Raw genomic sequence first — 27,227 nt, 5'->3', positions numbered from 1 at the left:
AACCACATGTGGCTCATACTGTTTAACTTTAAAAATGAATCAGAACCTACAAACTAAAACCTCCTGTGTCGATATATAACTGTACGTGCTTTGTTCTAATTAAAACAGATCTAATCATGCTCAATAAATTAAAATATGAAAGAAAATGTGGTATATTAAAGCGGAACTTTTGAATCATTCACAGTTTCTTCAGTACAGCTCCAGTGAAACACGGGGAACATTTCTGAATATATTTGTTATTTAATAAATCACCTTAAGAAAACGAAATTGGTAGAAATAATATTTTTTATTTATTATAATAATAATAATAAATATAATAATATAATAATAATAATAATAATAATAATAATAATAATAATAATAATAATTTGGGTGTGGGAGAATATTTACGTAGCATCCCGTTTCATACTCCATTCCAGTAGATGGCGGTAATTCACATCAATAAGTTTCTTGCCAACCGCCATGAAAAAAAGAAGAAGAAGAAGAAGATGGCGGGGAAGATGAAAACAGAGCACGCGGGCTCGCTTTAGCTTTTCCTTTGTTAGACGGTCGTTTGGAGAAGAGTTTTGAGGTTTAGCTAATTTTTTTCCGTGGTTTTAGTGAAAATGTCTTCAGTTCAGCCTCAGAGAGTTTATCAAGCAGCTTTCATTGTTCTGTTGGTTTAAATTTAAAGCCTTTAGTTAATATTTAGAGGTAGATTTATTTAACCTTCCTAATTTTACTTTAATAAATTGCTGCAACTTTTAGCTGCTGTTCAATCTGCCAGGTTTCTGCAACCTGGATCTCTGGAGACTCAAGAGGCTCTTTGGCTCATTTATTATATCAAATTATTAAATATTGATCTGTCGTTTTGTTTCATTCTTTTTTAAGTGTCGTCATGAAACCGATCACATTGGCCCTTGTGGTAATTTGGCCTCTAAACCAAACTCCTTATTGGTATCAATATTTTCAGTAATACTCTTTAAAATACCAGAATATTCACATAACTGTTATACTTTTGTCAGTCTGAGGAGACACTGAATATTGAATTAGGTGTTATGATCAGTTACTCAGTAATTCACCAAATACTTCAAAGAAATACAGAGGAAGAACATTGTTCCAGCAGGAATATTAAATAAATAGAATGATAAACCCTGACCTTTACTATTATATAAGATCAAAATATAGTTTATGTTCCATGACTCCTTCACTTCTAACTCACCAGTTTAAGTACTGAAGGTTGCTTAAAATGATTAATTGTACTTGCTTTGAATTTTAAAGTTTTGATTATTTAGGTTCATTCTTTGTTAAATTATGGCTCTTTTTGTTTTCTCTCTTATTAGTATATATAGAACTCAGTCTGTTAAGTGTTGAATGAAAAGAATATCGACTTTATTAGAATGTATGCAACGTTGAGGAAGAGATGATCTCTGTGGACTGCTGCTGTTTATGTATATGAAGGTTTTCCTGATTTACTTTTTGTTTTAAACAGGTTTTATTCCAGCTCTATGATTATGTAAATCTAGTCTTTCACACAGTTTTCTACTAAACAGGAAAAAAGAAAAAGATCAGCATTATAATAGTTTATTTTCTAAAATTATATAAATAGTTTCAATCTGAAATTCAATTTATATCATCAATACATTTTCTAAGCAGGAAAATTATTAAAACCATGTCAAAAGAAATGCATCCATTTCTCCAAATCATTGAAATAAAATAAATAAGTACCAAAGAATAAAAACACAATAAAGTTTCCAACATTTTACAAGTCTAACTCTCAAAGCATTTAAAGTCATCGTTTCTTTAGAGACAATCTCTCCCTCAGACTGATTAAATAAAATAAAAAATATAAAACTGCCAGAATAAAATCCAAGTCAGTTGCAATTACTCCACTTCCAAACAGCAACTTACTGAGAATCTTGAGGTTCACATTGTGCCATCAAACCTGTGCAAGTTCTCATGTGAACAGTTACATTTGTTTTGAGTGAACTTTTTCTAATGAATCTACAAAATAAAAGCTTCCAACCCGTGTGAATCTTCATGTGATGACTTAAACTGGATCTATACACAAAACATTTTCCTCGCTTTTCACTAAGGGTGCAGACATGACATGGTGAGCTGGTCTAATAGTCAAACCTCACAGCGGAGAACAGAACAGTGGCTGAGGTCAATAACGTTGAGGAATCAGATCAGCTTCACATGCATGTATCTGCTGCTCACCAATGTCCCAAAATTAAGGAAATCAACATTTATTAATCAGCCAGCTGATAAATCAATGCAAGCTACTTCTCACCTGTGTGAATTCTGTTGTGAGATGTTAAGCACTGTTTTTGAGTGAAACTTTTTCCACAAATCCACATGAGAAAGGTTTCTCACCTGTGTGAGATCTCATGTGAACAGTTAAACTTTTTTTATGAGGGAAACATTTTCCACAGGCCTCACATGAGAATGGCTTCTCACCAGTGTGAATTCTGATGTGAGAAGTTAATCTATGTTTGTGAGTGAACCTTTTCCACAAATCCCACATGAGAAAGGCTTCTCACCTGTGTGAATTCTGTTGTGAGAAGTTAAGTTCTGTTTTTGAGTGAAACTTTTTCCACAAATCCCACATGAGAAAGGTTTCTCAACTGTGTGAGATCTCATGTGATGAACTAATTGAGATCTAGTCAAACAATTTCTTCCACAAGTGCCACAAGTGATAACCTTCTCACCTGTGTGAGATCTCATGTGAACAGTTAAACTTTTTTTATGAAGGAAACATTTTCCACAGGCCTCACATGAGAATGGCTTCTCACCTGTGTGAATTCTGTTGTGAGAAGTTAAGTTGTGTTTTTGATTGAAACTTCTTCCACAGGTCTCACATGAGAAAGGTTTCTCACCCGTGTGAATTCTGATGTGATTAACTAACTTATGTTTCCTCCAGAAACTTTTTCCACAAGTCTCACAGGAGAAAGGTTTCTCCCCTGTATGAATCGTCATATGAGCAAGTAACTGACATTTAGACACAACATTTTTCCACAGATTGTGCATGTGTAAAATTTCTCACCAAAGAAAATTCTCTTGTGTCTGTTTAAAGAGTCGTTTAGACGGAAACCTTTTTCCACAAGCTGGACAAGTGAACGGTTTTTCACCTGTATGAATTGTCATGTGATCATTTAAACGACTCTCTTTAGGGTAACGTTTTCCACAGCTACTTCTCACCAGTGTGAATTCTGTTGTGAGATGTTAAGTGCTGTTTTTGACTGAAACTTTTTTCACAAATCCCACATGAGAAAGGCTTCTCACCAGTATGAATTCTCCTGTGACGTCTAAACTTTTTTTATAAGGGAAACTTTTCCCACAAATCACACATGAGAAAGGCTTCTCACCTGTGTGAGATCTCATGTGATTTCGTAAATCAGACCTAAAAGCAAAACTTTTCCCACAGGTAGCACATGAGAAAGGCTTCTCCCCTGTGTGAGTTCTCATGTGAGAATTTAAACTTTTTTCATAAGGGAAACATTTCCCACAAGTTCCACATAAGAAAGGCTTCTCACCTGTATGAGTTACCATGTGAGCAGTTAAGCTGGTTTTATGAGTGAAACTTTTTCCACAAATCTCGCATGAGAAGGCTTCTCACCAGTGTGAATTCTCACGTGAAGTTTTAAACTTTTTTTATAAGTGAAACATTTTCCACAGGCCCCACATGAGAAAGGTTTCTCACCTGTGTGAATTCTGTTGTGAAAAGTTAAGTTCTGTTTTTGAGTGAAACTTTTTCCACAGTTCTCACATGAGAAAGGTTTCTCACCCGTGTGAGATCTCATGTGATGAACTAATTGAGATCTAGTCAAACAATTTCTTCCACAAGTGCCACAATTGAGAACCTTCTCACCCGTGTGACATCTCATGTGAACAGTTAAACTTTGCTTTCGAGTGAAACTTTTCCACAGGTCTCACAAGAGAAAGATTTCTCTCACCTGTATGAATCTCAATATGAGCAAGTAAATGAGATTTAAACAAAAAACTTTTCCCACAGGTTGTGCAGGTGTAAGGTTTCTCACCCGAGTGAATTCTCTTGTGTCTTTTTAAAGAGTCGTTTAGACGGAAACCTTTTCCACAATCTGGACAAGTGAACGGTTTTTCACCTGTATAAATTCTCATGTGATCCTTTAAACGACTCTCTTTAGGGTAACGTTTTCCACAGGTGGAACATTTGAAATGTTTCTTAGCCATGTGAGTTTTCTTGTGATTCATCAAGGAACTATTTCGAGAAAAGGTTTATCACAAATTTGACAAGATATAGATTTGGTCTGGTTGAGCTTTCATGTGCGTTTCTTGTTCTGAAGACTCTGTTGAGTTTTTCTGCTGTTTTGTTCAAAATGTCATCAGTTTCCTGTTTCATCACAAGATGCTCTTCATCCTGACTGATGGAAAGTTGCTCCTCTTCCTCTTTGATCTGCAGAGGTTCTGGTTCGTCTTGTTCCAGTTTTATCTGCAGAGGTTCTGGTTCCTCTTGATCCAGTTTCATCTGCAGATGTTCTGTTCCTCTTGTTCCCTTTTCATCTGCAGAGGTTCTGGTTCCTCTTGATCCAGTTTTCATCTGCAGAGGTTCTGGTTCCTCTTGTTCCTGTTTCATCTGCAGAGGTTCTGGTTCCTCTTGATCCAGTTTCATCTGCAGAGGTTCTGGTTCCTCTTGTTCCAGTTTTATCTGCAGAGGTTCTGGATGATCTTGATCTGAAGTGAAGTTTCTCTCTGGGTTTCTGAGCTCATTTAGATCCTCCTCCTCTTTGCACACACTGCCTTGTGGGAAATCTGGAAAAAAAAGTCAAAATATGAGGTCACACAATAAATTCTTCACTTTAACAAAAATTAAAATGAAAATGTTCTTCATCAGGGGGCGTGCTGTAGTAGCGCAACCCACGTTTGGAGGCCTTCAATCCTCCACACGGCCGTCACGGGTTTGATTCCCGGTCCAGACAATATTTGTTGAATGTCTTTCCTTACCAGATTCCTGTCAGCCTTCTTTGTATCTGTGTATCGTTTCACTATAAATGGTTCACTTATTTGCATAAATTAAAATGCAAAATATCTAAACAGAACAAGATCTTATGAAATAGGAGCGTATCGCTGCACACATTTAATGAGCACAAGCTGCGGTCTGTGTATCGTTTCACTATAAATGGTTCACTATTTAGCGGCACTGAAGTGAAAGTGCTGAGCAAACCTTATCAGGGGGAAAGTGAGAGAAAACGGTGGATTGAAATCCACCGTGAGAGTCAGATGTGAGGATTAAGGGGTAAACTGCTGGAGAAAAAGCAGCAGGATAAAGCGGAGCAGAATTTAAACATGGAAGAGACGCAGCCGGATCCGGTTTGAGACCAAAACAACGAGGTGCGCCGCCTCACTGACTGATATTGGAAATCAATGTGAGCCTTTAAACCAACAGCAGGAGCAGATAAGTTATCCTGTTCAGGTCGATATTTATTACACCAATCCACTGAAACATGTAGATACACATTAGTGGTGTTTTACATCATTTCCTGATGTTTTTGAAGCTGATTTTTTTAGACTCTACTGGTGTGAATAGGTTTACATGGACAACATGTAAACAACAATAACTCTTTAAAACTTGAATTCATATGAGCTTCAACATTTAATTTCAATTTGGGGTCAAAAGAGTATTTTTGAATTTGACTGATATTTTATCAGATGTTTTTGAGATTGATTGATGTATTTTGTTATCATCAGGAGAAAGGTCAATGGCAGAAGAGAGATTATGATAAAAAAACACAAAGATCTGAATAATTCATCAATAACAAAATACATCAATCAATCTCAAAAACATCTGATAAAATATTAAACATTTGAAATATCTATTGAACTCTGATCCTGAAATCTGGAATTAACTCCCTCTCTCATGGCAACTAAACAACAATATATATTGCGATAGACTTGATCAGCATCAGTAAACAAAACATTAGATCCACACCTCAGGATGGGTTTAGAGGAATCAATAAACCTAACAGTCATGCTTTTGGACTTTGGGAGGAAGCCGGAGTACCCGGAGAGAACCCACACAAGCAAGGGGAGAACATGCAATATTCGTGCAAAAAGACTCGGCATGAAGCCCCGGAGGTCAGCCGGAGAGAATCTGATGACCTGGCGACAAGGAGATTAGAATCTGATGGTCTGGGAACTCGAGGCCTCAAGTTCCCCTGGCACCGCAGTCCTGCGGGCCCAAGCTCTCCTGCCAGCATCTTCTGCCATCAGCCCCTAAGTGTCAAGCTCCCTTGACACTGCAGTCCTTTCTAATTAGAATTCAACCCAGTACTTCGCAGTACCTGCTCGGTATGTGTGCAGAATAGAATTGGAGATCCCTCCGATCAGAACGTGCGATTACTGACCGCTGCTCCTGTGGCTGGTCTGAAACCGACTGGCTGTCTTCGTGGTTTCCTCTTCAGGGCTGCCGGTTCTGCTGTTCTACTCTGTCCCTCGTCTTTTTGGTCTGCTTTTCCTCTTCCGAGACATTCCGCGACTTCAGCTTCAGGTCGGTGTTTTCCTGTTCATAGGCGGTGTTTATATTCTCCAAGGCGATGGTTTTCTGCTCCAGGGCCAAGCTTTTCAGCTGCAGGGCGGTGCTCATTTTCACCAAGGCAGCTTCTTTTCTCCAGAGCGAGCTTTTCAGCTTCAGGCCGGTGTTTTCCTTCTCCAGAGAGATTTTAACCTCCTCCAAGCGGTGTTTTCTGCCCCAGGGTGGTGTTTTCTTGCTTGAAGGTGGTATTTATTTGTGCCAAGGCAGTGGTTTTCTGCTCCAGGGCCCGTTTTTGCTGCTCCAAGGTATTGATTTTCTCATCCAAGAAGGTGCTTTTCTGCTCCAGAGCGGTGCTTTCTGCTTCAAGGCGGTGTTTACCTTCTGCAGGGAAGTGTTTGCCTGCTCCAGCGCGGTACTTTCTTGCACCAGAGCGGTCTTTTCCTTCTCCATGGCGGTGTTCTTTAGCTCCAAGGCGATGCTTTTTTTTCTCCAGAGTGCTCTTCATTTTCTCCAAGCAGAGTTTTTCTCCTCCAAAGCTCTCTTTTCGATCTCTAAGGCTGCGTTTTTCTGACCCATTGCAATATATTTTTCTCCAGATCGTCATTCTTCTCTCCAAGATGGTGTTTTGTGTCTCTAAAGCTGTGTTTCTCTCCTCAAGGCATCTTTTCGATCTTTAAGGCCGTATATTTTTCTCCTCAAGGTGGCCTGTTTTTCTCTAGATCGGCGATATCTTCCTTTAAAGTTTTATTTCCTCCAACTGTTTTTTCAAGTCTTCGTCTTTCTGCCGAAGGAGAGCGTCTACTTCAAGCGCAGCTTTTTTCACGTTGAGAACTTGGATGTTCAGCTCCTCATTGGCTTTCAGCAGAGACTTTCGCTCGATGGACATCATGCTGACTTGTTTCAAAATGTCATTGAGCTGCTGCGTCTGTCTCGCTATGATCCGTTGCAATTCCTTGTCTTTGCAATCAGTAGACTTATTCATCTTACTGCTCTTATTCATTTTTAACTCTTTCTCTCAGGACAAATTTGAAAATCGATCAGAAAAGGTACTAACTGTACTAACACGCGAATAATACAATCCTTGTGCTTTCTCTCCAACTGCTGCAATAGCTATGACCGTAGATTCAGAAGTGATGCATTGTCTCTCCACAAAGGGTGCATCACTCTTTGTGACATCAAATTCTGTGATGTCACAAACTGATGTCACCACTCAGAAGGACAACAAGAAAACTGCTGAAGTTTGAATAAAAACAAACTTTACGACTGAATGCAGCTCGGCTCGCTGATGCGATTCTGGAACGAACCGAACGTTAAAGATGGCGTCAAAGTGAGGACGGTTGAGAGCGGTTACCCAGACAAGGCAAGAGTAAAAAGAAGCAGTAATTCATTGCAGGAAATGCAGCCGGACGAGACGGAGAAAAGTAAAAACCAAGAGTTTAGACTGAAAAATAGAGAAAAACAGGCGCAGTGAAGAAAATCCCAGGTGAGGAGCCAGTAAGATGGTTTTTTAAACTGGACTCCAGCCGAGTACGAACAATCCGTTGTATATTGGCTCTGTTGAAAAACTTAACAATAAGAAATTGGTAAAAAACTTTAACTTTTGGTACAATATAGTAAAAAGTACATATTTTATTTTACCAATGTATATATTTATTTAACTTTCTAGAGTTTAAAATCAACACCTTCAATATCTGTAATTATTCTTGATTTGATTTAATTATAACGTTTGAATTAACATCTGTATGTATGTTCATGTTATTTGTTTGAAATAAAGTTAAAAAAACACTCTGGTTACCTAGCAACGAGTTCCGTGAGCAACTGACAGTCGCAGTTTAAAGTTTCACCACTTTTCCTATAACTGGTTAAAATAAAAAAACAACGGCGCAGAGTGAAAGCTGGGTGAAAGAGGAAAGGATTCCCATATTTAAACATAGCAATTAAGGCAATGCACTAGTGGTAAACAACGCTGAAACACAGACCAAGGAGCAACAAGCAGAAATAACCAAACACTGTGACAGTTCTCACTTTTTCTCCTGCTGCATGAAGCCAGGCAGCACAGAACTATCACAGAGCAATGAGCATGCTCTGTGTGCTCTGGTTTTATTGATTCACCAATTAAATTAATATCAATGTATACAATCAATTAAAATAATGACAGCTACTGCAGCTGTTTCGTACCTATCCGTGCAAGATGATCTTGGGTATCCGGGTAAAATCCATCAGTCTGCGCTGATCGTCCATCTCTTCCTCCATCTTAACGTTGATTTCTTTCCACTCTGTGAATGTTTCTTCAGCAGGAGTTTCCTGCTGCTTGATAAACTCTCTGAGGCTGAACTGAAGACATTTTTCCATTAAACACAGAAACTTTAACTAAACTGCAAAACAGTCTTCAAGAGGAAAAGTAAAGCCAGACATTGCTGTGTTTTTATTTTTCACGTGTTTCACTGTTGCTGTGCTGAAGAAACTGGAAGTGATTATTAGTTGGCTTTAAATTTTCTGCTGAGTCTCTTCTTTAAAGTCCTTGAGGGCTGATGCCCTGAAACCTTTAGCTGAGCCTCTGCTGCACCACCTGAATAGAGTAATTAGGTCATTAAGGCTCTGCAGATCTGATCCACACAAGGAGGAGGTAATTATGGTGATTTCATTGCAGTGTTTTGTACCTGTGGCTCATCTAAACACTGCAGTCACCTTGAGGACTGGAGTTTGACTCCTGTGGTTTAGTCAGAACTCCTGCTGAAGAAACATCCACAGAGTGGAAATAAATCAACATTAAGATGGAGGAAGAGATGAACGATCAGCTCAGATCAGTCTGGAAAAACACTGATGATGACAATAACTGATTGATTACCTTGGTAACTAAGAGTGATAGCAAATTAGAGTAAATTCTTTCTGATTCATTTCCTTTTTTCCATTACTATTCATTCAGTTCCTCAGTTGATCCGAGTGAAACACAGTATAATTTTTTTCAAGTCATTTTAATTAATTATTAAGTTTTAATGTTTTTTAACACATTTACTAAAGGTTTTTTTTAAACATATGTGGAATATTTTTTTAAACTTTCAATGTATGATAAAAACATTATAAATCAGAAATGTGACACAGAAGCCCCTTTATGCTTCCACCTACTGACAAGAACCTGGTACTACACCTTCAAAGAGCTATTTTTCTACAGTCTGTGCGACTGAATTCATTCCATGGATTTCATATGCAGGAGTATGTTTAAACAGTCATGTTCAATAACATGGAATCAGACCAACAACAAAAAGTTGTATTTCAAAAATGTTTGTGTTTCCTGGTTGAATTTATCTGTTGTTATAATTACTCAAAATGTTTTTCTTTGGTTATCTGAAAATCTCTGTTATTGTTTTAACTGTGTTACTTTAAGAACAGAAGCCCTCCCCTTTTGTTTCTTCCTCTGTGGTATTGTCTTTAAAATGTTTGTGTCCCTTAGACCCTATCCTTTTGTCATGTTGTCTGTGGGAGAGGTGTGTATTATTTATTTTGTATCTAAATACATCCAGTTTATTTATAAATTTATTAAGTTAATTTCTGTTATGTACGTTTGTTTATGTAGGGCTTGGAGCGGGCAGCCGGTAAACACGGTTATTTTCTATCTGTTATTCTTGTCAGAATAAACCCTTTTAAAGGTGAACCACGGCCTGATCATTTAAAACCAGCACAACGCAGATCGGATCCGGTTACATGTGTTTGAAGTCAGTTATCTATTGTGAGACGTTTTTTTAATTTTATTTCAAATGTTCAAGTTGAATACATTACTCTAAACCACATGTGGCTTCATACTGTTTAACTTTAAAAATGAATCAGAACCTACAAACTAAAACCTCATGTGTCGATATAATAACTGTACGTGTTTTGTTCTAATTAAACAGATCTAATCATGCTCAATAAATTAAAATATGAAAGAAAATGTGGTATATTAAAGCGGGACTTTTGAATCGTTCACAGTTTCTTCAGTACAGTTCCAGTGAAACACGGGGAAGATTTCTGAATATATTTGTTCTTTAATAAATCACCTTAAGAAAACAAAATTGGTAGAAAGAATATTTTAATAATAATAATAATAATAATAATAATAATAATAATAATAATAATTTGGGTGCGGGAGAATATTTATGTAGCATCCCGTTTCACACTCTATTCCAGTAGATGGCGGTAATTCACATCAATAAGTTTCTTGCCAACCGCCATGAAAAAAAGAAGAAGAAGAAGAAGAAGAAGAAGAAGAAGAAGAAGAAGAAGAAGAAGAAGAAGAAGGCGGGGAAGATGAAAACAGTGCACGCGGGCTCGCTTTAGCTTTTCCTTTGGAGAAGAGTTTGAGGTTTAGTTAATTTTTTCCGTGTTTTCAGTGAAAATGTCTTCAGTTCAGCCTCAGAGAGTTTATCAAGCAGCAGGAAACTCCTGCTGAAGAAACATTCACAGAGTGGAAAGAAATCAACGTTAAGATGGAGGAAGAGATGGACGATCAGCGCAGACTGATGGATTTTACCCGGATACCCAAGATCATCTTGCACCGGATAGGTACGAAACAGCTTCACGGTTTACTGATTAGTGAGGTTAAAGAGAGTTTTTACAGATAAATAATCGTTGTGTTTGTAAACGTATTTAAAGTAAATTAAGTAAAAATAGAAAATCCCTGGAGAAATGTAACCGGGCCTGCTAAAGTGTGGTTTCAGTTTGAACCCAGCGCTCTGATGCTAACAATTAGCATCAGTGCTAAGGTAAGCTGAATTATAGTCAATAGCCTGTGGAAAGTCACATGCATGTTGACTAATATGGACTTCCTCCATTCAGTTTGTTAAAATTAGTGTATAATCTAAAATGAGCCAAAATGCTAATGTTAGCCTAAATGCTGCTAGTAGCATGTGGGGCATCATTACAATGTTGTCTTACATTGACTTCCTGCATTCAGGGTCCTAAACTTGGCTAATAAGTAATAAAAATAGCTAGAAGCTTATTTCAGGGAAAAGGCTGATGCTTGTGCAGCAAAGCAGAGCCCTAACCTGAGAGGAAAAGATCATGCAGGCTAATATTATTGCACTGTCTCTGAGTCGGTTTCTCTTCGCAATATTTATTAACCTATTTGTATGATTTGTTCTGTAAATTGCCATTCATATTATTTCTCAGTCTCTATCACTGAGGGATGAAGAGACTGATGTCTGGTTCTTTAGGTTCTGACGGGTCTGCGGTTCCTCTCCTGACCCACTGTGCACCCTGAATATCGCCGACACAGTTTTTTAATTCACCTATCAAACTTCTCTGTGATTGTTTAGCCTAGAATGTGCATCTTCCAATGTTATGTTATTTGATGTTATTGTTACAGGTCAGTTTTCTAAACTACAAAGAAATGACTGTTAGGGATGCTCCAATATGAAAAATTGGATTGATATTGATATCTGATATTAACACTGGTGTTATAGCAGATTTACCAATATTTTATTTTATATACGTTTTAATCCGATTACTTGATTAATCATCAGAATAATTAATAGATTACTCAGTTACTGAAATAGTTGTTTACAGCAACGCTACTATCCATCCAGTTATCACTAGAAAATATTTATTGACTTTCTCTTGTATCTTGTCACATCTGCTGAGCTGACAGCGCCTCTTAATGCTCATTTGTACTCAATGCATGTCAGCTATTCTGACAGAATAACGGCTCAAATTTAAGTTAAAGAAGGTCAGTGTTAGACCCGCCCAAAGCCCCGCCCTCCACTTTCATTGGGGAATTATTTTATGGTGACACGACAGGAAGTGGATCCAGGTGATAATAATGATCACAACAATCAAAAGCATATTTAGTAACTGTCTTGTCTGGCTGCTAAATTTCCATTTTCATAATGTAAACTTAGTAAATGACTTATTAACTAACTTGTGTCTTAAATAAACTCGTTAAATAATTTTATCATTGTACATTTTCACCTTTCATATTTAATCTTCCAAATTGTCCAATATTCATGTCAAATATTTTCCATTGGTTCATTTTGCCATTATTTTCTGCATGTGTGCGATTAACAACAATCCCATGCTACCAATTCTGCTGTGAATCCCAGGAAAGTAAAGGCTGAGATTTAGTTGTGCTTTTGAACGTTTGTGTTGAGTGTGTGAGCGGAGCAATGTCTGACGATATCAGCGGGTGAGATTAAAAATTACTTTATGGTTTCCCTTTAGGCATTTTATGTCACTCTTTAATGTGATATATATCTGGTGACATATAATGGGTGCACTTCCCCTGCGCCCATTACAGGCACACAGCCCGCATCACCACCAGCGTTGGTCCACAATCTCCCAGTCGGATTGCGACACCGTGTGTGTGGTCAGGGTACATGTCCAAAAGTCAGGTGACCTGAACATCTGACTCCTCCTCCATGTAGGCGTCTTCTTCCTCTCTCTACATGGAGGAAGAAGATTTTATGTAATATTTGTCAGGAAGCTACTAGATTAAGCTATTGCCATCTTATTTGCTCACCTGGAGATCCTTAATATCATATTTTGACTCAAGAATAGTTCCAGTCTGGTCATTAGAATGGAGCTATGACCAGAATGAAACTAGTTCTGGTCATAGTTCCATTCTAGAACATCCAATGTTCTAGAACATAGAACGTTAACTTCTTAGTTGAGTTAATGTTCATTCTTGTAAGATTGTAATTTTAGAATAACCTAAGAAAATCCTGTTTCGATACATGAAGGCATCAAAGTGGATTTCTTGTTTGATTGACATTTAAAAAACTTTTTTTTTTTGTCTATTTCCCAGATCTTCCACAATGTTGTGTGTGTGAAGAAGAGGAGATTCTCAATGACACAAAACCACAGAGGAACCAACTCATCTCTCATGGCTCTGCAGAAACTGAGAACCAGAATCAGGAAGGAAGCAATTCTGAAGACCCAGGAAAAAAGAGAAAGGAAGAACAGAAACCAAAGGAGAGATATGAGAAAACCAAACAGCAGAAAGACAGAACTGATGCTGAAAAACAAAAACCGCAGAAGAAAACTCACAAAGGGCAAAAAATACATTCTTGTAAAATTTGTGATAAAACCTTTTCTGGAAACAGTAACTTGAAGACACACATGAGAATTCACACAGGAGTAAAACCTTTCACTTGTTCAACCTGTGGAAAGAGTTTCAATGAAAGAGGGACTTTAACTAAACATATGAGAATTCACACAGGTGAGAAGCCTTTCACTTGTGGGACCTGTGGAAAGAGTTTCAATGTAAAAACGGCTTTAACTCAGCATATGATAATTCACACAGGTGAGAAGCCTTTCACTTGTTCAACCTGTGGAAAGAGTTTCAGTGTAAAAGCGAATTTAACTGCGCATATGAGAATTCATACAGGTGAGAAGCCTTTCTCATGTGGGACTTGTGGAAAGAGTTACAGACAAAAAACGACTTTAACTAGGCATATGAGAATTCACACAGGTGAGAAGCCTTTCATTTGTTCAACCTGTGGAAAGAGTTTCAGTGACAGAGTTACTTTAACTCGGCATATGAGAAGTCACACAGGTGAGAAGCCTTTCTGGTGTGAGACCTGTGGAAAGAGTTTCAGTGTCAGAGGGACTTTAACTCGGCATATGAGAATTCATACAGGTGAGAAGCCTTTCTCATGTGGGACCTGTGGAAAGAGTTTCAGGATGAAACAACAATTACTTAAACACATAAAGATTCATATGGATGCAAAACAGTGACGTGCGGTGAGGCTTTACGATGTATAAATACAGACACCATGTATGTTATTGGTTACTCAGAAATTTTGCTCATGCATACAACGCTGGAGGGCAGAAAGACCGTTCTTTTACACGTCATCCATAGCTGTAGTAACCAGGTGAAACTTAGAAATGTAGGTATTGTTTCGTGTTATGATCCACAGCAAAGGGAGAAACCTAAACCACTTTCTCACTCTGCATCACCCAAGATACATGCAGACTCGTTGCAATAGCAACTGATAACAATGCCATGTTTTAGGATTTAACATAAAAAAATAAAGAATTTTGGTTACAGAACAGAATATTGAGTTTTTTGCAGTAGTTTGTTTTAGTCTTAGTGTTTTATTTATAAATCATTGCTGTGGTAGATTAGCTAACATTTCTACTTTACTGAATTCTTTAGACATACAGACTGTGGCCCACAAAATGCATATTTCATTAAAAAACTAAACAAAAACATGTTTTTTCCCATCTTACCTTTACTTATAAATTAAATCCGTGCCAATTCTGCACAAAAATATCCATTCATCCAAAGCCAAGTCGATGCTCTGAATGTCTGTACTAAGATAGACTTGAGGTCCATTTTTGTCTACCAGCTTTGTTTTTCTAAAATCAGTTTTTTGTTTTATTTCTCAGTCACATTTGTACTTAAGGTTCCCATCAGTGTCCCATTAGATACTGAAGTTAAAGAGGGGAATGTCTTCAGGAAGGTTTAATTTCTGTGGATTTCAGGTGTCTTGCAGTTCTGTGTCATGTAGTTATTGAGTTCAGCTTTTACATTGTTGACTTTTACATGTATGACTTGAAAAAAGTATTTTACATTTTAAAGCAGTGTATTATTCTTTTTTCCCATAAATTGCTGGGTTTCAGATGATGTAGCACCGATGCCTTACCATGGAGGTGGGGGTCAGAAAGTAAATGCAGCACATTTAGGCATTTTGACTTAAGCATCAAAATGTCTTAAGTCTGTGCCATGTGTGGTTGTTCCAACCATTCTAATAGAGAGAAAGAAAAACTTTATCTTTGTGTTTTGAAGGTAGTCGGTCACAAGGAAGTTAATTTAGAAAAAACTCACCTAACAAAGAGAAAAGTGGATCAACAATCTACAGCTAAAACCAGGAGGTGCAGGAAGTAATAATGCCGGAGTTTGCAGAGCCACTTTTCTAACATCGTTTAAATTGTATTTTCAGATATTTTATTGGATGGTAACTTAGAAAGACAAGCATATGCAGGCACATGCAGAGGGGGTCTGGAGAGGGCTTGAGCCCTGCCCCTTTTACCCTTGATGCCCCCAGAGCCCTTTTTGAGTTTATTTTTGTTTTCAACTTGAGTCTTTTGTGTCAGGAGGCCTTCTTGTGCCTCTAAATATAACACCTAGCAAAACTAATGAGTCTGGCTGCCCTTGGTCTAATTATGAGGATTCCCAGTCCTTCTGCCTCCACGTTGTTCAGACACCGGGTCCGTGGCGAGGAAGAGCGGGGCTGAACTGTGACCTCTAACGGTCAAATTTTGGGCAATAATTAATTTTTCTAACGTACACTTGTGAATAAAACGTAGGTCTGATGTTGAAGTTATAAAACCAGTTTCTATTTATATTTTGTAATAATGTCTGGAGGGCCCCTACCAGCAGCTACTGGGTTCTCTTTGTTTACCTTGATATCTCAGCCTTATAATTCTAGATCTCAGAGGTGCTGAAATCAAATTAATGACATGTGAGAAGTTAACTGTTTATATATGAAGGTTTTCCTGATTTACTTTTTGTTTCAAACAGGTTTTATTTCAGTCTCTATGTTTTATGTAAATCGATTCTGTCACAGTCTTTGACTAAACAGAAAAATAGAAAAAGACCATCATTATTATACTTTATCATCTAAAATTATAGAAAAAGTTTCAATGATTTACTATCTGAAATTCAATCCACATCGTCAAATCATTTTGTAAGGAGAAAATTTATTTAAAACCATGTCGAAGAAATGCATCCATTTCTCCAAATCATTAAAATAAAAATATGTACAAAGGATAAAAACACAATAAAGACTCCAAAATTTCAGAAGTCTAAATCTCAAAGCATTCAAACTCATGTTTGTTAGACGATCTCTCCCTCAGTCTCATTCAATAAAATGGAAATAAAACCGGCAGAATAAATTTTTTAAGAATTTCAGCTAAAATAGATTAAAATGCTTTGTAAGCAAAACCTGCTACATTTAAGAATTTAAGTCGTTGCAATACAAACACAACAAAGTTTCCAACATTTTAGAAGTCTAAATCTCAAATCATATAAAGTCATCGTTTCTTTAGAGACAATCTCTCCCTCATCTGATTAAATAAAATAGAAATATAAAACTGCCAGAATAAAATCCAAGTCGGTTGCAATTACTCCACTTCCAAACAGCAACTTACTGAGAATCTTGAGGTTCACATTGTGCCATCAAACCTGTGCAAGTTCTCATGTGAACAGTTACATTTATTTAGAGTGAACCTTTTTCTACTGAATCTACAAAATAAAAGCTTCAACCCGTGTGAATCTTCATGTGATGACTTAAACTGGATCTGTACACAAACATTTTCCTCGCTTTTCACTAAGGGTGCAGACATGACATGGTGAGCTGGTCTAATAGTCAAACCTCACAGCGGAGAACAGAACAGTGGCTGAGGTCAATAACGTTGAGGAATCAGATCAGCTTCACATGCATGTATCTGCTGCTCACCAATGTCCCAAAATTAAGAAAATCAACATTTATTATCAGCAGATGATAAATCAATGCACAGCTACTTCTCACCAGTGTGAATTCTGTTGTGAGATGTTAAGTGCTGTTTTTGACTGAAACTTTTTCCACATATCCCACATGAGAAAGGCTTCTCACCTGTGTGAGATCTCCTGTGACGATTTAAACTTTTTTTATAAGGGAAACTTTTCCCACAAATCACACATGAGAAAGGCTTCTCACTTGTGTGAGTTCTCATGTGATTTCGTAAATCAGACCTAAAAGCAAAACTTTTCCCACAGGTAGCACATGAGAAAGGTTTCTCCCCCGTGTGAGTTCTCATGTGACAATTTAAACTTCTTTTATAAGGGAAACATTTCCCACAAGTTCCACATAAGAACGGCTTTACACCTGTATGAGTTACCATGTGAGCAGTTAAGTAGATTTTATGAGTGAAACTTTTTCCACAAATCTCGCATGAGATAGTGTTCTCACCAGTGTGAATTCTCACGTGAAGTTTAAACTTTTTTTATAAGTGAAACATTTTCCACAGGCCCCACATGAGAAAGACTTCTCACCCGTGTGAAGTCTCATGTGAACAGTTAAACTTTGCTTTTGAGTGAAACTTTTTCCACAGGTCTCACATGAGAAAGGTTTCTCACCGGTGTGAACTCTGATGTGATTAACTAACTTAGATTTCTTCTGAAAACATTTTCCACAAGTTTCACAAGAGAAACGTTTCTCACCTGTATGAATCGTCATATGAGCAAGTAACTGACATTTAGACACACATTTTTTTCCACAGATTGGGCATGTGTAAGATTTCTCAACAAAGAAAATTTTCTTGTGTCTGTTTAAAGAGTTGTTTAGATGGAAACATTTTCCACAAGCTGGACAAGTGAACGGTTTTTTCACCTGTATGAATTCTCATGTGATCATTTAAACGACTCTTTTGAGGGTAAAGTTTTCCACAGGTGGAACATTTAAAAGGTTTCTTAGCCGTGTGAGTTTTCTTGTGATTCATCAAAGAATTATTTCTAGAAAAGGTTTTATCACAAATTTGACAAGAATATAGATTTTGGTCTGGTTGAGCTTTCATGTGCGTTTCTTGTTCTGAAGTCTCTGTTGAGTTTTTTCTGCTGTTTGTTCAAAATGTCATCAGTTTCCTGTTTCATCACAAGATGATCTTCATCCTGACTAATGCAAAGTTGCTCCTCTTCCTCTTTGATCTGCAGAGTTCGGGTTCCTCTTGTTCCCGTTTTATCTGCAGAGGTTTCTGGTTCCTCTTGATCCAGTTTTATCTGTAGAGGTTCTGGTTCCTCTTGATCCAGTTTTATCTGCAGAGGTTCTGGTTCCTCTTGATCCAGTTTTATCTGCAGAGGTTCTGGTTCCTCTTGATCCAGTTTCATCTGTAGAGGTTCTGGTTCCTCTTGATCCAGTTTCATCTGTAGAGGTTCTGGTTCCTCTTGATCCAGTTTCATCTGCAGAGGTTCTGGTTCCTCTTGATCCAGTTTCATCTGCAGGTTCTGGTTCCTCTTGTTCCAGTTTTATCTGCAGAGGTTCTGGTTCCTCTTTTTCCAGTTTTATCTGCAGAGGTTCTGGATGATCTTGATCTGAAGTGAAGTTTTCTCTCTGGGTTTCTGAGCTCATTTAGATCCTCCTCCTCTTTGCACACACTGCATTGTGGGAGATCTGGACAAAAAAGTCAAAATATGAGGTCACACAATGAACTCTTCAGTTTAACAAAAACTGAAATGAAAATATTCTTCATCAGGGGGCGTGCTGTAGTAGCGCAACCCACGATTCGAGGCCTTCAGTCCTCCACACAGCCGTCACGAGTTTGATTTCCGGACCCGACAATATTTGCCGCATGTCTTTCCTTACTACATTCCTGTCAGCCTTCTTTCTTATAAGGGACACTAGAGCCCACAGAAACCCCCAGGAGAGGAAAATGTAAAGATATTCTCAGCAAACATTACAAAATGAAATCTCTTCCATTGTCTTTCAGATAGATTGTTATTTACCTTATTTAGAATAAACAACGTCTGCATGTGGTTAATAAATTTACCGTCAATTAAACTTAATGCCGTCAAATGTGCCAACATTTGGAAATATGCAGTCTGGCTAGCTGACGTTAACTCCCCTTCAAGATTCGCTTCTCGCCAACAGGGACGTTACACCATATTCTGTGACCACTGCACATTGTGACTGTAGGAGGCGCTGTTGCAAGTTTACATCATACTTTGCTATTCTTATGGACACAGAATGTGATGGCGCTTATCAAATAATGGTCCCACACTGTAACTTACAGTAAAGTACTAAATATTTAAACTGAACCGTCTCTATTAACTCTGCTTGCTAAGTCAATATCTGACCATTAGTATTATGACATTTCTTTTTAGTTAAATGAAACGGCCCTTTAAATAGCTTTACATAGTGTTATAGTCAAGACCATCTAAGCAGAGACCAAGACCAGCCGCCACATGACAATAAAATGTGAAATATTAGCAAAAGTGCTAATCAAATTGGTCTGAAAGATCCACATTCCCATAAAAACAAATCAATTTAACCAATATTATCAATTCAAACTCTTTGTTCTACTTTGCTCTGTGCTACAATCCATGGAAGTCTCATGCCAACCCTAAAAGATAACGCCCTGGGCGGTTGCCCATATTTCTCATATCAGAAACCACCACTGTCTGCACTATTAAACATAGCAATTAAGGCAATGCACTAGTGGTAAACAACGCTCCATCATGAACACAGACCAAGGAGCAACAAGCAGAAATAACCAAACACTGTGACAGTTCTCACTTTTTCTCCTGCTGCATGAAGCCAGGCAGCACAGAACTATCACAGAGCAATGAGCATGCTCTGTGTGCTCTGGTTTTATTGATTCACCAATTAAATTAATATCAATGTATACAATCAATTAAATAATGACAGCTACTGCAGCTGTTTCGTACCTATCCGTGCAAGATGATCTTGGTAGCCGGGTAAATCCATCAGTCTGCGCTGATCGTCCATCTCTTCCTCCATCTTAACGTTGATTTCTTTCCACTCTGTGAATGTTTCTTCAGCAGGAGTTTCCTGCTGCTTGATAAACTCTCTGAGGCTGAACTGAAGACATTTTCACTGAAAACACAGAAATATTTAACTAAACTGCAAAACAGTCTTCAAGAGGAAAAGTAAAGCCAGACATTTGCTCTGTTTTTATTTTACGTGTTTCACTGTTCTGTGCTGAAGAAACTGGAAGTGATTATTAGTTTGGCATTAAATTTTCTGCTGAGTCTCTTCTTTTAAAGTCCTGGAGGGCTGATGCCCTGAAACCTTTAGCTGAGCCTCTGCTGCACCACCTGAATAGAGTAATTAGGTCATTAAGGCTCTGCAGATCTGATCCACACAAGGGGAGGTAATTATGGTGATTTCATTGCAGTGTTTTTACCTGTGGCTCATCTAAACACTGCAGGTCACCTTAGGACTGGAGTTTGACTCCTGTGGTTTAGTTACAATAGATCAGTCTGGAGAAACACTGATGATGTTTTGTTGTTCTTGCAATAACTAATAAAATCCTGATTCTGTCAAAGTCACATATATATTTTCTATTTTTATAAAGATATTTCAGATAAGTATGAAGTTAACCAGGATGCTTTTATTGTTCTGTTGGTTTAAAAATTTTATTAAAGTTAAAGTTTTATTGTTCTGGTGGTTTAAATTTAAAGCATTTTGTTAATATTTAGAGGTAGATTTATTTAACCTTCCTAATTTTGCTTTAATAAATTGCTGCACTTTTAGCATGCTTTTCAATCTGCCAGGTTTCTGCAACCTGGATCTCTGGAGACTCAAGAGGCTCTTTGGCTCATTTATTATATCAAATTATTAAATATTGATCTGTTGTTTTGTTTCATTCTTTTTTAAGTGTCGTCATGAAACCGATCACATTGGCCCTTGTGGTAAATTTGGCCTCTAAACCAAACTCCTTATTGGTATCAATATTTTCAGTAATACTCTTTAAATACCAGAATATTCACATAACTGTTATACTTTTGTCATCTGAGGAGACACTGAATATTGAATTAGGTGTTTGATCAGTTACTCAGTAATTCACCAAATACTTCAAAGAAAATACAGAGGAAGAACATTGTTCCAGCAGGAATATTAAATAAATAGAATGATAACCCTGACCTTTACTATTATATAAGATCAAAATATAGTTTAGTTCCATGACTCCTTCACTTCTAACTCACCAGTTTAAGTACTGAAGGTTGTTTAAAATGATTAATTGTACTTGCTTTGAATTTTAAAGTTTTGATTATTTAGGTTCATTCTTGTTAAATTATGGCTCATTTTGTTTTCTCTCTTATTAGTATAAATATAGAACTCGTCTGTTAAGTGTTGAATGAAAAGAATATCGACTTTATTAGAATGTATGCAACGTTGAGGAAGAGATGATCTCTGTGGACTGCTGCTGTTTATGTATATGAAGGTTTTCCTGATTTACTTTTTGTTTTAAACAGGTTTTATTCCAGCCTCTATAATTATGTAAATCTAGTCTTTCACACAGTTTTCTACTAAACAGGAAAAAAGAAAAGGATCATCATTATAATAGTTTATTTTCTAAAATTATATAAATAGTTTCAATCTGAAATTCAATTCATATCATCAATACATTTTCTAAGCAGGAAAATTAAAACCATGTCAAAGAAATGCATCCATTTCTCCAAATCATTGAAATAAAATAATAAGTACAAAGAATAAAAACACAATAAAGTTTCCAACATTTTAGAAGTCTAAATCTCAAATCATTTAAAGTCATCGTTTCTTTAGAGACAATCTCTCCCTGAGTCTGATTAAATAAAATAGAAATATAAAACTGCCAGAATAAAATCCAAGTCGGTTGCAATTACTCCACTTCCAAACAGCAACTTACTGAGAATCTTGAGGTTCACATTGTGCCATCAAACCTGTGCAAGTTCTCATGTGAACAGTTACATTTGTTTTGAGTGAACCTTTTTCTACTGAATCTACAAAATAAAAGCTTCCAACCCGTGTGAATCTTCATGTGATGACTTAAACTGGATCTATACACAAAACATTTTCCTCACTTTTCACTAAGGGTGCAGACATGACATGGTGAGCTGGTCTAATAGTCAAACCTCACAGCGGAGAACAGAACAGTGGCTGAGGTCAATAACGTTGAGGAATCAGATCAGCTTCACATGCATGTATCTGCTGCTCACCAATGTCCCAAAATTAAGGAAATTAACATTTATGAATCAGCCAGCTGATAAATCAATGCACAGCTACTTCTCACCAGTGTGAATTCTGTTGTGAGATGTTAAGTGCTGTTTTTGACTGAAACTTTTTTCACAAATCCCACATGAGAAAGGCTTCTCACCAGTGAATTCTCCTGTGACGTTCTAAACTTTTTTTATAAGGGAAACTTTTCCCACAAATCACACATGAGAAAGGCTTCTCACCTGTGTGAATTCTGTTGTGAGAAGTTAAGTGTTGTTTTTGACTGAAACCCTTTTCACAAATCCCACATGAGAAAGGCTTCTCCCCTGTGTGAGTTCTCATGTGAGAAGTTAAGTGTTGTTTTTGACTGAAACCCTTTTCACAAATCCCACATAAGAAAGGCTTCTCACCTGTATGAGTTACCATGTGAGCAGTTAAGCTGGTTTTATGAGTGAAACTTTTTCTACAAATCTCGCATGAGAAAGGCTTCTCACCAGTGTGAATTCTCACGTGAAGTTTTAAACTTTTTTTAAGTGAAACATTTTCCACAGGCCCCACATGAGAAAGGTTTCTCACCTGTGTGAATTCTGTTGTGAAAAGTTAAGTTCTGTTTTTGAGTGAAACTTTTTCCACAAATCCCACATGAGAAAGGTTTCTCACCTGTGTGAGATCTCATGTGTTGAACTAAATCTAGTCAAACAATTTCTTCCACAAGTGCCACAATTGAGAACCTTCTCACCCGTGTGACATCTCATGTGAACAGTTAAGCTTTCCTTTCGAGTGAAACTTTTTCCACAGTTCTCACATGAGAAAGGTTTCTCACCTGTGTGAGATCTCATGTGTTGAACTAAATGACTAGTCAAACAATTTCTTCCACAAGTGCCACAATTGAGAACCTTCTCACCCGTGTGACATCTCATGTGAACAGTTAAACTTTGCTTTCGAGTGAAACTTTTCCCACAGGTCTCACAAGAGAAAGATTTCTCACCTGTATGAATCTCAATATGAGCAAGTAAATGAGATTTAAACAAAAAACTTTTCCCACAGGTTGTGCAGGTGTAAGGTTTCTCACCCGAGTGAATTCTCTTGTGTCTGTTTAAAGAGTCGTTTAGACGAAACGTTTTCCACAAGCTGGACAAGTGAATGGTTTTTTAGCCATGTGAGTTTCTTGTGATTCATCAAGGAACTATTTCGAGAAAAGGTTTCATCACAAATTTTACAAGAATATAGATTTTGGTCTGGTTGAGCTTTCATGTGCGTTTCTTGTTCTGAAGTCTCTGTTGAGTTTTTCTGCTGTTTTGTTCAAAATGTCATCAGTTTCCTGTTTCAGCACAAGATGCTCTTCATCCTGACTGATGGAAAGTTGCTCCTCTTCCTCTTTGATCTGCAGAGGTTCTGGTTCCTCTTGATCCAGTTTCATCTGCAGAGGTTCTGGTTCCTCTTGTTCCAGTTTCATCTGCAGAGGTTCTGGTTCCTCTTGTTCTAGTTTCATCTGCAGAGGTTCTGGTTCCTCTTGTTCTAGTTTCATCTGCAGAGGTTCTGGTTCCTCTTGATCCCATTTTATCTGCAGAGGTTCTGGTTCCTCTTGTTCCAGTTTCATCTGCAGAGGTTCTGGTTCCTCTTGTTCTAGTTTCATCTGCAGAGGTTCTGGTTCCTCTTGTTCCACTTTCATCTGCAGAGGTTCTGATTCCTCTTGTTCCAGTTTTATCTGCAGAGGTTCTGGATGATCTTGATCTGAAGTGAAGTTTCTCTCCGGGTTTCTGAGCTCATTTAGATCCTCCTCCTCTTTGCACACACTGCATTGTGGGAGATCTGGACAAAAAAGTCAAAATGTGAGGTCACACAATAAATTCTTCACTTTAACAAAATTAAAATGAAAATGTTCTTCATCAGGGGTCGTGTTGTGGTAGCGCAACCCACGATTTGAGGCCTTCAATCCTCCACACGGCCGTCACGGGTTTGATTCCGGACCCGACGATATTTGTTAAATGTCTTTCCTTACTACATTCCTGTCAGCCTTCTTTGTATCTGTGTATTGTTTCACTATAATGGTTCACTTATTGCATAAATTAAAATGCAAAAAATCTAAACAGAACAATCTTATGAAATAGGAGCGTATCGCTGCACACATTTAATGAGCACAAGCTGCCGGTCTGTGTATCGTTTCACTATAAATGGTTCACTATTTAGCGGCACTGAAGTGAAAGTGCTGAGCAAACCTTATCAGGGGAAAGTGAGAGAAAACGGTGGATTGAAATCCACCGTGAGAGTCAGATGTGAGGATTAAGGGGTAAACTGCTGGAGAAAAAGCAGCAGGATAAGCAGAGCAGAATTTAAACATGGAAGAGACGCAGCCGGATCCGGTTTGAGACCAAAACAACGAGGTGCGCCGCCTCACTGACTGATATTGGAAATCAATGTGAGCCTTTAAACCAATCAGCAGGAGCAGATAAGTTATCCTGTTCAGGTCGATATTTATTACACCGATCCACTGAAACATGTAGATACACATTAGTGGTGTTTTACATCATTTCCTGATGTTTTGAAGCTGATTTTTTCAGACTCCACTGGTGTGAATAGGTTTACATGGACAACATGTAAACAACAATAACTCTTTTAAAACTTGAATTCATATGAGCTTCAACATTTATTTTCAATTTGGGGTCAAAAGAGTATTTTTGAATTTGACTGATATTTTATCAGATGTTTTTGAGATTGATTGATGTATTTTGTTATCATCAGGAGAAAGGTCAAAGGCAGAAGAGATAGATTATGATAAAAAAAAACACTAAAGATCTGAATAATTCATCAATAACAAAAAACATCAATCAATCTCAAAAACATCTGATAAAATATTAAACATTTGGAATATCTATTGAACTCTGATCCTGAAATCTGGAATCAACTCCCTCTCTCATGGCAACTAAACAACAATATATATCGCGATAGACTTGATCAGCATCAGTAAACAAAACATTAGATCCACACCTCAGGATGGGTTTAGAGGAATCAATAAACCTAACAGTCATGCTTTTGGACTTTGGGAGGAAGCCGGAGTACCCGGAGAGAACCCACACAAGCAAGGGGAGAACATGCAATATTCGTGCAAAAAGACTCGGCATGAAGCCCCGGAGGTCAGCCGGAGAGTATCTGATGACCTGGCGACAAGGAGATTAGAATCTGATGGTCTGGGAACTCGAGGCCTCAAGTTCCCATGGCACCGCAGTCCTGCGGGCCCAAGCTCTCCTGCCAGCATCTTCTGCCATCAGCCCCTAAGTGTCAAGCTCCCTTGACACTGCAGTCCTTTCTAATTAGAATTCAACCCAGTACTTCGCAGTACCTGCTCGGTATGTGTGCAGAATAGAATTGGAGATCCCTCCGATCAGACGTGCGATTACTGACCGCTGCTCCTGTGGCTGGTCTGAAACCGACTGGCTGTCTTTGTGGGTTTCCTCTTCAGGTGGCTGCCGGTTCTGCTGTTCTACTCTGTCCCTCGTCTTTTTGGTCTGCTTTTCCTCTTCCGAGACATTTCCGCGACTTCTCAGCTTCAGGTCGTGTTTTCCTGTTCATAGGCGTTTTTATATTCTCCAAGGCGATGGTTTTCTGCTCCAGGGCCAAGCTTTTCAGCTGCAGGGCGGTGCTCATTTTCACCAAGGCAGCGCTTCTTTTCTCCAGAGCGAAGCTTTTCAGCTTCAGGCCGGTGTTTTCCTTCTCCAGAGAGATTTTAACCTCCTCCAAAGCGGTGTTTTTCTGCCCCAGGGTGGTGTTTTCTTGCTTGAAGGTGGTATTTATTTGTGCCAAGGCAGTGGTTTTCTGCTCCAGGGCCCGTTTTGCTGCTCCAAGGTATTGATTTTCTCATCCAAGAAGGTGCTTTTCTGCTCCAGAGCGGTGCTTTTCTGCTTCAAGGCGGTGTTTACCTTCTGCAGGGAAGTTTGCCTGCTCCAGCGCGGTACTTTCTTGCACCAGAGCGGTCTTTTCCTTCTCCATGGCGGTGTTCTTTAGCTCCAAGGCGATGCTTTTTTTCTCCAGAGTGCTCTTCATTTTCTCCAAGGCAGAGTTTTTCTCCTCCAAAGCTCTCTTTTCGATCTCTAAGGCTGCGTTTTTCTGACCCATTGCAATATATTTTTTCTCCAGATCGTCATTCTTCTTCTCCAAGATGGTGTTTTGTGTCTGTAAAGCTGTGTTTCTCTCCTCCAAGGCAGTCTTTTCGATCTTTAAGGCAGTATATTTCTCCTCCAAGGTGGCCTGTTTCTTCTCTAGATCGGCGATATCTTCCTTTAAAGTTTTATTTCCCTCCAACTGTTTTTTCAAGTTGTCGTCTTTCTGCCGAAGGAGAGCGTCTACTTCAAGCGCAGCTTTTTTCACGTTGAGAACTTGGATGTTCAGCTCCTCATTGGCTTTCAGCAGAGACTTTCGCTCGATGGACATCATGCTGACTTGTTTTCAAAATGTCATTGAGCTGCTGCGTCTGTCTCGCTATGATCCGTTGCAATTCCTTGTCTTTGCAATCAGTAGACTTATTCATCTTACTGCTCTTATTCATTTTTAACTCTTTCTCTCAGGACAAATTTGAAAATCGATCAGAAAAGGTACTAACTGTACTAACACGCGAATAATACAATCCTTGTGCTTTCTCTCCAACTGCTGCAATAGCTATGACCGTAGATTCAGAAGTGATGCATTGTCTCTCCACAAAGGGTGCATCACTCTTTGTGACATCAAATTCTGTGATGTCACAACTGATGTCACCACCTCAGAAGGACAACAAGAAAACTGCTGAAGTTTGAATAAAAACAAACTTTACGACTGAATGCAGCTCGGCTCGCTGATGCGATTCTGGAACGAACCGAACGTTAAAGATGGCGTCAAAGTGAGGACGGTTGAGAGCGGTTACCCAGACAAGGCAAGAGTAAAAAGAAGCAGTAATTCATTGCAGGAAATGCAGCCGGACGAGACGGAGAAAAGTAAAAAACCAAGAGTTTAGACTGAAAAATAGAGAAAACAGGCGCAGTGAAAGAAAATCCCAGGTGAGGAGCCAGTAAGATGGTTTTTAAACTGGACTCCAGCCG

The sequence above is a fragment of the Poeciliopsis prolifica genome, unplaced genomic scaffold (assembly GCF_027474105.1).
Source record: "Poeciliopsis prolifica strain line A6 unplaced genomic scaffold, Auburn_PproV2 SCAFFOLD062, whole genome shotgun sequence".
Classification (NCBI taxonomy): Eukaryota; Metazoa; Chordata; class Actinopteri; order Cyprinodontiformes; family Poeciliidae; genus Poeciliopsis; species Poeciliopsis prolifica.
This window is presented reverse-complemented; position numbering follows the sequence as displayed.